Source organism: Lolium perenne, chromosome 4, assembly GCF_019359855.2.
Source record: "Lolium perenne isolate Kyuss_39 chromosome 4, Kyuss_2.0, whole genome shotgun sequence".
In the NCBI taxonomy this organism is placed as follows: Eukaryota; Viridiplantae; Streptophyta; class Magnoliopsida; order Poales; family Poaceae; genus Lolium; species Lolium perenne.
This window is the reverse complement of record NC_067247.2, coordinates 248555362-248568511: the sequence shown is the minus strand read 5'-3', so window position 1 is coordinate 248568511 and position 13150 is coordinate 248555362. Positions and strand designations below refer to the sequence as shown.

Below are 13150 nucleotides of genomic sequence, written 5' to 3'. Positions count from 1 at the left end.
CAACACAAATATCCTTAGACAAAGCATTGATGTTTTATCCCTAGTGGCAACAACACATCCACAACCTTAGAACTTTCTGTCACTGTCCCAGATTCAATGGAGGCATGAACCCACTATCGAGCATAAATACTCCCTCTTGGAGTCACAAGTATCAACTTGGCCAGAGCCTCTACTAGCAACGGAGAGCATGCAAGATCATAAACAACACATATATGATAGATTGATAATCAACTTGACATAGTATTCCATATTCATCGGATCCCAACAAAGACAACATGTAGCATTACAAATAGATGATCTTGATCATGATAGGCAGCTCACAAGATCTAAACATGATAGCACATGAGGAGAAGACAACCATCTAGATACTTCTATGGACCCATAGTCCAAGGATGAACTACTCACACATCAGTCCGGAGACGGTCATGGTGATGTAGAGTCCTCCGGGTGATGATTCCCCTCTCCGGCAGGGTGCTAGAGGCGATCTCCTGAATCCCCCGAGATGGGATTGGCGGCGGCGGCATCTCTGGAACTTTTCTCGTATCGTGGCTCTCGGTAATAGGGTTTTCGCGACTGAGGGAATAAATAGGCGGAAGGGCAGAGTCGGGGGAGGCACGAGGGCCCCACCCCACAGGCTGGCGTGGGCCCCTCCTTGGCCGCGCCGCCCTATGGTGTGGGCGCCTCGTGGCCCCACTTCGTATCTCCTTCGGTCTTCTGGAAAGCTCCGTGTAAAATAAGGATATGAACCAGTGTTTGATTTTCAAGTGCGTGGATGTTATTCTTTTAGGAGGAAAGAAATATTTACTTTTAGCATCTGTTGCTAAGGATATGAACCAGTGTTTGATTTTCAAGTTTGATACCATGTGGAATTGTTATTGCATGCACGATCTAGATGGTATGTAAGATTCAACAACCATATCAATATGTGATAGGAAGAAACGAGGAAATTTTATATATTAATGCAACGTAAATTTACAAAATTAAGATCTTTTGTCTTATGCTCATGTGTTTCGGTGAAGGCTTTGAGGATAGCTATATGGTAGGTTGTCCTAATAGTTATTGCCTCTCCTGCGGGCATTACTAGGCTCATCCATAATTCTGTAGGTAGTTGGAGTCCAACTCTGCATTTGGCTAACACACTACCATTGTAGTACATATACTTCATTACTCAGATCTGGGGATCACACCCAAATTCGAGCAACATAGCACAAAGTATGTCCGTGAGTCCTCCATCATAGTCATCCAGACTTGATTCCTTCACCTTAACGTTTTGTCCCGAACGTGAACTTCCCATGTCTGGCTGTGGATAAGAAAGGATATAATATTAGTAATAATGCATCATAATAGTAATAATAAAGAATTTTCGCACTAAAGATATGAAATTATTATTCTCAACTGAATAGACATCATATTTTTAGAGAATCCTTTACCACTTCTATTTGACTCCTACAGGTTCTCCCATTAACTAGGTTCCAACCTAAGGTCAAAGCTTTTGCTCTGATACCAACTGTGGTGACCCTGCATACCATTGTATGTTGTAGTATGCCGGTCGCTGAGATAACATGTGAGAAGTACCATTCCGCAAATATTACATCCCTCGGAGTGATACAACAGAAACATAGCTGGTCTTTATTTTACTCACTTAATATTACAAGCCATATATGTACATCACATTGGAGCTCCTCCTAGGTCTAGAGAGGATAACTCGGTAGTTCTAGATGAACCTTACTAACTTATAAACTATAGGTAGTAGCAAACTAAGTACCATCACTACTTGAGCAGCTATATACTATAGAATTCGGTGTTGCTCGACTACTGCTACGTTGTGGTGCCTAAGCTTCTTTCTCTTCTGGAACCTCCTCCGTACCTTAGACGATAAGGAAGTACACCCCCTCTACTCCTTCGGATAGATCTGGTTCTTCATAGCAGATCCCATCTGCTCCTTTAACTCCTTCGTTGGCCTCCTCCAAATGATTCAGGCAATCTAAGCAGGAGATTATAAGAGGGATGAGTACGAGCGTACTGAACATATTCATTATAGGAAAGATGTGGTTGTTGCACTATCTACAACACTAGACCAGAAAGTCATAGGCCAATGCAGGTTTTCATAAGCATTTCTTCAAAAGGTTGCTTTTATTCGGAAGAGCTATGTCCGTCAGCCTTCACCGGGTGTCTAGAACTTCATGGAGTTCCTTTCCGGCCACGTTCGCAGTTCCAAAACCCCGGACAGGGAGTGAAAAGCTACAATTTGATACACCTTGCAGATGTGTGTTGCTTTACCCATAAGAGATCTTAACCTTGGTGCCAACCGGGCAGCTTTCCCGTCCACACTTCCGTGGTGTGAGGCCCGGTATAAGGTCCTAGCCGATCATTGCATTTCTCCGTGACCCCGCACACCCACCCTTGTTACAGTTCCGACCTTGAGTCCTCGCCAGTCTGTTCTGACATCGACTAATACCACGTCCATCATCATACCCACTTAGGTATCATCCGACCTCGGTACCTTCGTTGGTCTTCTGCAACCCATCATAGACCACATTACCGTGAGGACTTAAAGGTTCCCCACCCTTTCGGTTGTTCCCAGCAGGACACAACTGCTATGGTAAGTGCATTCGTTGATGTGCGAAAGGAAGAAATACAACTGACTACTTCGTCCCACTCCAGATCTTATGGTTAACACGGGTATTACAGCACAATAATCATTGTACAACATTTGTTGTTAATCCTAGATGGATATAAACACATTGCGATGGAACCTCCACCATACTCATACCATGGTTCCATTGCCCACCACATAGTCATATTCATAGTTGTGAAAATAATACTTTGCTTTTAATGCAGGAGTGATAAGTATAGTACTTTGCAAGTAATTTGGTAAAAATACTCAAAGTGACATGAGCAAACGATGAACTTGCTTGATGACTGCAAGGTAGTGCAGTTGGATTGTTTGGACTGACCTTGGTCCTCTGTTTCTGAAAGATAGCATCATTGTCCGGTAAGGGCAATGGTTAAAGATCCAAATTATGCATGTTTTTAGGGTTTTAGTGTTGGTTCCCCCCCCCCCCCCAGTTGATGTTTATTTTAATTTCAGAGTTTGCGAATAAGCAAGATTTATTGATACTCCTTAAGAGTTATCAAAATAACTTTTGATGTTGTTAATAAAGAGTTCTTTCAAAGAATATAATTATTTTCTTTCATTTAAGTATTAAAAATAAGATGTGTGGTTTAAATTCTCTTTTTTCTTATTTAAAGGTTTAGATTTTCTTTATACAATTTTCCTTGGTAATATTTCTTAATAATTATTTTAAAATTTTGGTCAAATTATTATGGAACCATTTATATTTAATAGATCACAATTTTTAAGTGGTCTACATATTTTTACTTATTTTTAGAGATTTTCTAGGCTTTTTAGATTTATTTCTTAATTAAAAATAAAACCTAGTGGTCAAATGACCAATTTGCCCCTCGGTCCCACTGGTCTTGCCGACCTGTTGGTTTGGTTGGACCAGCCCATCGGGCTAGGCCCAACCGGCTCACTCTCTCTCTCTCTCGCTCAGACGAACCCTAACCCTAATCCCCTCGCCTCTCTTGCGATGCTGAATCGCTTGCGCCATCGTCGGCCTCCTCCGGCCATCTCCGGTGATTCCACACGGTGCGGTTGGTCGCAATCGACGCTCTGGTGACGTTGCACCCTCCTGTCCACGTCGATCTGGAAAAGGCGGTCTCCTGTGCTCGCCACCGACCCCTACTGCCACTATGGTTTTGGTGCTCGTGGCGATTCGCGTTGAGCTGGCGTTCCTGGGCGCCATGGTGGTGCTCAACGACTCGCATGATTCGTGCTGGCGGCTACGATGTTGGGCATGGCTGCGTCTTGGTCGCGGTTTGGCGGCACCGTGCCAAGGTTGTGCCGTCGTGCCGTTGTGAGCGCATCTGCAGCGCAGCTGCTTCCAGGTACTCGCCTCATGTCTCCTCCCTCTTCCCCTCTTCCTCTCTACCCTATGGAGTTACTAGCCAAGCCTCCCTCTCTGGGATTTTGCCCATGCCATGCTGCTGCCAGTGTTGTGCTTGCTCTGCTATGGTTACTGCTATGCTACTGGTCGGTTAGATGCTTGCTTGGCCTGCTCTAGTTGTTGTTGTTGCTCTATTCCTCTCTTACTGTCACTGTTGTTGCCCCCTGGCCTACTGCTGCTGGCAGTTCTTGCATTAGTAAGTGCCAGTCCTGTCTGTGTGATATTGTTATTGGGCTCTAGCTAATTCTAGGACTCTACTTGGTTTGCCTAATGCTCATATGCATAAATTCCTTGATGATATGCTTCTGGATACAATTATATGTTGGTACTGTTATTGCTAGTGAAGTAATTGTTGGCTATTTGTAGTTGCTCAGTATCTCTGATGAGCTACTGGTGCTATGGCTTTTGTATGCATGCTCTGGATGATCATTTGGTCATCAAATGCTACTCATTTAACTTACTCGGTTCTATATCTATGCATGTTGCTTGATATCATGTACTACTGCTTGGTTGCAGACTGACCTGGCCATGGGAAGCCCGGCCCGAGGCCTAGCCCGAAGCCTGGCCCAAAAAACTCGGGCCTGGGCCGGAAAATGTTGGCCCGACAGCTGGGCCGGGCTGGGCCTGGGTAGCCCAAAAACATCAATTAACACTACGGCCCGATGGCCCGACGGGCTTGGTGGGTTTTTGGTTGGGCCGGGTCGGCTTTCCTTGGCCTGGCCCGAGGCCCGGCCCGGCCCGACACATGCCCAGGTATAGTTGCAGAGCTTCTCACCATGAACTGGTGGTTTCTTATGCTTGTAGAAGCATATTAATGGATGCATTGACATATCTGATGCTTGCATAGCATCCCTATTGCACTAGCAGATGATTATTTCAATTATCTGTGAAGCTTTATCTTGGTCATGTTATATTTAAGATGAACTGCTAAGGAGTAATGATTCTTTTGCTGTAACTACTTGAGCTAGATGGATGCCAACTACTGTTGGGAACCCTAGCTCCATTTTGAACCCTTTTTGGGTAATGATAAGTGTGTATGCTTGGTGGTTTGGATGGTTTTGTGGTTGAGGTGGCCTTATCAGAGACAATTGCTGGTTTGGGTAGCTCCCACTTATATTGGCTTGTTGTGGACGGATATTTTCTTGCTGGGTGATCATCTTTGATTGCCAGTAGCTTTTGATGTTGAAATATACTTGCAGATATACTATTTTACCTTTATATGGTGGTTTTATAAAGAGCTGGTGTAGTCTAGGTGATCTTGGGAAAGTATCTAAGATGGATTCCTTCCTAGTTCCATTTGGAATATGCTACTGTTTAATTGGTTGGCACAACCATGGTGGCTGGTTTGGTCAAATCCCTAGCTTTTGCCATTTTTGCCAGGCTCATTTGGTCTCATTTGGTCTATGACCAAATGATGACCAAACAGGGTCAATCCACCCTGTATGAGCTTGTGTTTGACATGGCTATGCAATTTATGAACAAAACCATTTGGTTTGTTCATGATTCTTGGTATACCTCACTCTAACTCCTAGATAATTTGCTGACGTAGAGGATTTCTTCTGGGTTGTGATGTTGGGCTTGTGCTGGTCCTTCTCCTCCTTACTGGCTGGTCCTGGTGCTACTTCTCCATGTGCTTGTTCAACAATTACTTGTTCTTTTGGAAGAAGAACTGGAACAGCTTGTTGTTCTTGCTGTTCTTGGCTACTGGTGGCTTGTCTGTCGATGGTTTCTAGGGTTTGCTACACTGTGGGGTTTTATATCACCTGGCAGCTTCCCCTATGGTCGACAGCAAGATGTTGGTGTGTGCTAACTAGCCATTTGGGCTATGTGATGTGCAACATGCACTCTGCCTTGTGAGCTGTTTGTGTGTTCCATGTTGGAACTTGTGGCTGGTGGATCAGCTCGGCTAGGGTTTTGGTATTATCCTTACTATGATATTTCTTTTGATCTCCAAGTGGCTTTGCCACTTGGGAAATCTGTCTATTTTCTTTGTTTTCTGCAGGTATTCAAAAGGATCAAGCCTACTGGATGATGAAGACAGTAGCTAGGTTTTAGAATAGGTCACTTCATTTACTTGTAATTTTCCTTTTATTGTTATTATTCAATTCTGATTTGGTTTATTGTAATCTAATGGAATGTTGTAAATGACAATGTATCTTGTGTTGATGATCAATAAAGCTCAAGGTTTCTCTATTGAGCTATTTTAAAACTATATCTATTCTTTTATTGTTTGAATTATATCTATATTATAATATTGTTTGAAATATTCACTATCTTATTTATTGTGTATAGTTTAAGTTTGATTATCAATTCAAACTTGTTTCAAATTCAAATTCTCAAATGTGAGTATGAATCCAATTGTTTCCCCACTTTCGAAACCCTAATTCAAAAGAGATCATGTCCAAGTTTATCGCACTCTCGAAACCCTAACCCTAGATGGTGTCGAAAGAGAAACTTGTTCCCTCTTAGGTTTTTATGCAAATAGGCGTGAAATTTTTCTCAGTTTTGGGATGCAATGCATATCCATTTTCTAATTCTACCCCGCAAACGTCTAGAAACCTGGGGTGTTAGACGTCCCAAGCCTACCGGTGACGGGCCTTGCTTCGTTGCATCGTTATCCTTTTTATTGTATTTGGATCACAGTATAATATAATAGAGCTGTGCGGCGAGGTGGGTGTTTTCCGGCGGTGAGACGGAGGTCGTGGAACCCAGGAGGGATGATCGGCGAGGTTGATCATGCAGTTGGAGCACAAGGCACCAACGGCTGGGTAGTATGCTCGCATCGAGGGCATGCTCTAGGCCGGTTCGACTTTGTAGGATTACGATTATATCACTTACATGAGTGAGTATGTAAATGATATAGAAAATGTGGATGATCCAACCTCATATAAGGAGTCTATTAAAAGTTTGAATTCACCAAAGTTCCTAATGGTGCCAAAAGAGTAGGTTGCAAATGGGTATGTAAAACCAAGTACAAATTGACGACTCCAAAGGGAACGTTGAAAGGTTCAAAGAAAGACTTGTGGCAAAAGGGTTCACACAGAGAGAAGCAAAGGATTACAATGACATCTAAAGATTCTATTAGGATCGTTTTGTCTCTGGTAGCCTCAGTTGGACTTAGAATTGCATCAAATGGTAAGAAGACATTTATAAATGGTGACCTAAATGAAAATGTTTACATGAATCGGCAGGAAGGTTTTGTTGTTGAAGGAAAGGAATATTTGGCATGTCCCTTGAAGAAATCCATCTACGACTTGAAGCAAGCTTCAAGACGGTGGTAGCTCAAGGTCGACAAGATTATTTGAACATTTCGTCTTATGAAAAACGTTGTGGACAACTGCATTTATGTTAAGTTTAAGAGGAGTAGGTTCACAATATTATTCATGTATGTGGATGACATATTGTTGGCCTGCGGTGATAAGGATAACTGCATGAGACCAATAATTTTTTGTCTTCCAATTTTGATATGAAAGATCTCGGTGTAGCTTCATGTCCTAGGCATTGAGATTCATCGAGATGGGTCTAAAGGTGTATTGGGACTATCACAAAAGGCATACTTTGAGCGAGTACTAAATAAATTTAATATGCATAAGTGCTCTGCCTCACCTGCTCCAATATTCAATGGCGATAAGCTTGGGACATTTCAATGTCCGGGGAACCAAACTGAAACTGATAAGTTGAAGTCGGTTCTTCAGGTGTCGGTAGCATCATGTATGCATAAGTTTGTATGCGTCCTGACTTGTCTGAATCCAATCAAATCCAGGACTAGACCACTAGAAAGGCCACAAAGAAAGTCTTGCATTATGCGAGAAACAAAAGCCTACATTCTTATATATAGAAGGTATGATAACCTAGAAGTTGTTGGCTATTCAGATAATATTTATGCCGGTTGTGTGGATAGTAAGAAATCCATGTCAGTTTATATATTCACACTTGACAGGAGAGTTATATCATGGAAAAGCTCCGAAAAAACAATAATTACTTCATTTACAATGCAAACAGAGTATATAACATGTTATAAGGCCACTGGGAAGGTTGTATGGCTAAATAATTTTATTCCCGAGCTTAAAGTTGTCAAAAGCATTTCAAGACAACTTTTATTGTACTATGGTAATGAACCCGTAATGTTCTATACGAGTAACAACAGGTCAAATGCTGCTGCCAAGCACATTATCACTAAGTATCGTGTTGTGAAACATAGAATCCAGGATCAAACAATTAATGTTAAGCATATAAGTACGGTACTTATGCTTACGGATCCGTTAAGAAAAGGCTTACTGCCGAGTATTTTTCATGAGCATGTTGCCCGGCATGGGATTGCCGAAAGCCTTGCGATTCTAGAACAAAGGGACCACTATGAGAACCACTCCCAATAAGTAAAATGTTATCCATTTCGAGATAGGCCGGTATGACATAATTGTTGAGGTTCAATGGCATTTTATTGACTGTTGCAACACCTCTGTTTGGTTTATTATTCCTGTGGAGAATGGGAAAATAAAGTTAATCCTAACGATCAAGAGGGGAGAATGTTGGTTAACCTATCAGGTTTAACGGAAACAAAAGACAAATAAGTGTTAGTCAAAATAACGTTAAGAAGGAGGCCCACGAACCAACGTTCCTGACCTCCTCGTACACAACTAACGCGCCCTAATCGGGGGAACCAAAACCAACCCGATGGCTCCGTCCCCCGTCACCTGCACCATATAAAGGATGGAGGCGCTGGCAGTGATTGATTGGCATAGTTCACGATCTGCTTCTTATGATCTCCTACATCCCCACACCCCTACCGATCTAGGGAGGCACATGCATGAGCGACCGGAAGACCAAGCTACACTGCATCGGTGACATGGCAGTGCCGCTAGAGACCGGAGGGAACCAGAAGGATCTCCAGATCGTCTTCTTCATCTACACCACCACCGCATCAAGCCTGCCTCACGGAGGCATCGATAGGATCATCTACTCCTCGTAATGATCACCTCTACCCTCTATGTTAATGTTCATTAGGTGTTCTTAGTGCTGCAATTCGTGATTCTGTACTAGGCATAATGTGTTGGGTCTAACAGTGTTGACAATCCATACCTTCCAAGACATCCCAAGCCTACCGATGATGGGTCTCGCTTCGTTGCATCATTAGCCTTTTTATTGAACCGTAAAACCCGGGAGGGACGGGCTCGATCGTCGAGGGCATGCTCGAGGCCAGTCCGACTTTGTAGGCTCACGATCGTATAAAAACCTTAACAAACTTAGGACTTCTCGGATGAAAAAAACACACCATACGCGGCGCCCGGGTTTGATCTATACGGCCGGTAGACGACCGCGCGCGCATGCAATCAACGCTGCCGCCTCCCTAGCGACCTGTCCGTCGTCATTTTCTTTGCATGTTCGTGTGAGGTTCATGCGATCGAAGAGATACAGACGAAAAGAGAAACTTAGCTATCAGGACCAGGAACGATAAAAATTACAATGGTTCCATGCGTCCTAAGCCATTTGTCCTGCACATGTTTTCAATGATTATGGGAAAATTTGCTCTCACGCATGGCATGCATGTTTGTATATCAGTTACTGGATATTTACTCTAGAAAATTCGATTACTATGCTAGATGCACACATTTGATGTTTGGATTAGCCTGTACTGTAGAACTTCGGCCTAACTCCGGTGGTGGAAGGCGTATTACCCGCAGCAGCTCGCCGTGGTTATTACGTATGATGGCGTGATAGCTAGCTAGAATGCATGAATGCAATAGTGTAGAACTCATCTTGATTACCATGGTTGAGTACGTACATGTGCGCTATGGGAAATTACGTGCTGCGGGGCAGGGAGATGGAGGCCAGGGATCCTGGGAGTTCGACAGCCGATCGAGGTCATGCTGAAGCAGGGCACCGACGGCCTCCCGTGGATGCCGATCCGACGGTGTTGTCATGATCCTATGAAAACCTTAAGAAACTTTCGGACCGATAAAACTCAGCATACGCGGGAGCGACGCCGCCAGGGTCGTCCCTCCCCATGCCAGCGAGGCTACCACGGTGCCAACACCCTAGTCCATGGCAACCTGTAGTCTCAGGCTCTCAGCTCATTGATTCATGACACTCCTTCCACAGGAAAAATCTTCCATTTGAAGACCACTATGGTGCTGCCCTCTAACTTTTGGAAAGCGTCTTTTTTTTGCATGTTCGTGGCAAGGTTAATGTGATCAAAGAGAAAACGCGATAAGTAGTTGCACATTTGATGCTTGCATTAAGATGACGTATATAATAATGGATGACCTTAACTGATAAAATTTCTCAAACTTTCTGCGACATTGACACACCAATGAAAAGCGACATATAATGGACGACCGTAACTAATAAAATTTCTCCCTAATCGCACCAATTGACACTACTAATCTTGACCGACGATACGCCCGGCGCCATAGCTTCATCTTGTTTCTGACCTTTCTTAATGCTATTACGACCGTGGCTCTGCAAAAACGCAAACAAAGACAGGTCATATTAGAATACAGAAATAGATACGTACTAATTCATCTAGGAATGATATAGCTGACATAAGAATTTAATTTATCAGAGAATAATTAGTTACCTGATTAGCCCCATTATGAAGCAGCTCCTGGGGCAGGTGCCGTCACCGGTGGCACGGGTCCTGCTCTCAGATCCATCAAAATATTCAGAATCATCCCATAATTAAAGACATGTACAAAGTACAGCAACAAAACCCAGTATTTACTTACCCGAGCAACTTCCAAAATCAGCGGGACCGTCGCTTTTGCAGATATCCACCATCAGAGCGGCGAAGTTTTCTAAAATCATGTGTGCCGACAAGACCTGGTCGAAGCCACCGTCATCTAAGTGGCAGAGGCAGATGGGCGTGTCTTTCAAGAGCGACTTAAGGCCGTCGCAGCATTTGCCTGGGTATGGAGGCGGCGGTGCTGTTTTGTTGGTGAGGAAGTCCTTGCATGGCATCAGCCCCGTTATCGATGTCAGACACTCTTTCGGCTGTGGTGGCATTGGTGGGCTTGGCGGTGATGGCGGCGTAGGCGGACACAAAATCGAACCGAAAATCGGAGCGAAAATGGGACACAATATCGGTGACAAAAACGGCCACAAGCAGGCCAGTCGTTCCCTCGGATTCGGTGGTTGTGTGGTGGTGGAGGAAGTAGGGGGTTCGGGCCTGACGGCCGCAGAAGGCTGTGGCATGGCGGCGATCATGGCGATGGCGAGGAAGAAGGCGAGGAGGTGACACTTGGAGGGCGCCATGGATGGATCTCTTTGTTTCTGTGTGCGTGCTGTGAATGGCCTCACCAACATATGGTGCTGATCAATTTATATAAGGGATGCATGGGTTGAGATAAGGATACAGAGATGTGTTCAGTTAAGATCGATTTCCTATCCCGTCACATCAGGGGTCCGTTTGGTACGTACGTCGTCATCTCCACGGACGCGGCTTGCCTGAGCCCGATCGGTGCGACCAGGCTGTTTCAACTTTCAATCCATCGAACGGCTTTAAATCATGTACACCCAACGCCGGCTTTTTCTACAAAAAAAAACCATTGATACGACTCCCTTCCGTATCCTCCGTGATACTTGCATATCCTCATTAAAACTGTCCCGAAAACTGGGCACCAAATAGGAGACAATCCCATCGCGCGGGAATACATCCACAGAACATGCATACACCTGCGAGCCAAAACTAATCTGGCGGTAATGCAAATAGAAAAGGGTGTTCAAAAGATCTATAGAGCATAAACACAGTAATCAACATGGCTCAACAAGGGTAATGCATATGCAATTTCCCCTCTCCAATTTCAGCTCCTTTCTTATAAAATCTTTAATTTTACTGACATTTCGATATCGATTTTTTTATAGGACCAGTTGGAGCTCTTCACAAATCAAATGGCTGCGTATCCATTACACTACAACACTATGCTAGATCCGACAATGACGCCATCACTTGGTAACATTATAAACCCAATGTCACTACATAGCCAAGAAGTGCTTCCAGGATATCATCAACCATATAATATACTACAGGTATAAGCAGTTCACACTTTCAAGTTTTAAGTAATTTAAACTTTGATGAAATTGACTTTCAACTTTGTTGTGCAGGGCCAACCGGCAAGTCACAACTATGCTCTGAATTCCTATTTAATACAACACAACTATGCTCTGAATCCCACACTGCAAGGGACCATTGGCATTGGGAACTCTAGCTCGGTGACCGGACAAAACCATATCTTTCTCCATCAACAGAAGCCAACATGATAAATTTGTAATATAGAGTTCTATCTCATCAATTTTTGACTTGTAAGTTGATAAAGTCCCTATTCTTGCAATGGTATTTTTCACATCTATTTCATGAAATTGTGTAATATAAGTATTGGTACGAAGAATTATGGAGTTGCAAGTTCTAACTAAACACTAATAATAAATGTTGACGCAAGCAAGCTCAACAATTATTTTTCAATTAGAACAGAACAGAGGACAACGTAACGTTGTCTTCTCCAACAAATCACATCATGACTCAATTGATTAAGCATACCTCTCATACATGCCGTGACACCAGCTCAAGGATTCAATTTCAATTAGAACAGAAACAAGAGAAGCAATCAATCACACAGAGTCCAAAATCTTGTTACCTCGAGGTATCCTTGAGATTGCAGCAAGAGACGAGGCAAGCGACGAGCTCCTCCTAGCGGCTCCGTCGTCTGCGGTAACTACTCGGTCCGGGGACTGGACGCCAAGGGCTCCGCGGCGCCTCGACGAGTCCGACCACCGCTAACCCCTGGTCGGCCCCTTCTCCCGCGTCGCCGTCTGGTCAGATCGACCAGCTAGCCACCGGCATCCGTGATGCGCAAGGGGATGCGGTTGCCGGGAGCGCGCCGTTGCCGGAGGAACAAGGACGCGGTCCGTCCAGTCCAGGTCGATGCTCCAGCTCCACAGCGCTGACCTTGAGGTAGACGGCGGAGCAGGGAGATACTTCAATGGGTTGGGCTAGAGGGACGGGAGCACGGCCTCAGGTCTCGACGGACGGCTCGCCATCTGCTGTTGGTCCGCTGCTCTTCAAGCTCGAGTTCAGACAGGGGGAGAAGGAAGAAGGGCAGCGTACACAGAAACGTACACGGTACAGGGATACGGAAGGGGCTGTA

General features: G+C 44.2%; 1 long non-coding RNA gene across 1 annotated transcript; it reads right to left on the bottom strand.

The window, feature by feature from the left end:
- Positions 1-11573: 11573 nt before the first annotated feature.
- On the bottom strand, positions 11574-13150 carry LOC127332331 (uncharacterized). Its single transcript, XR_007870420.2, has 2 exons — positions 12641-13150; positions 11574-11681 (listed from the first exon to the last, which is right to left on the bottom strand). It is a non-coding gene; the product is annotated as an uncharacterized lncRNA (long non-coding RNA).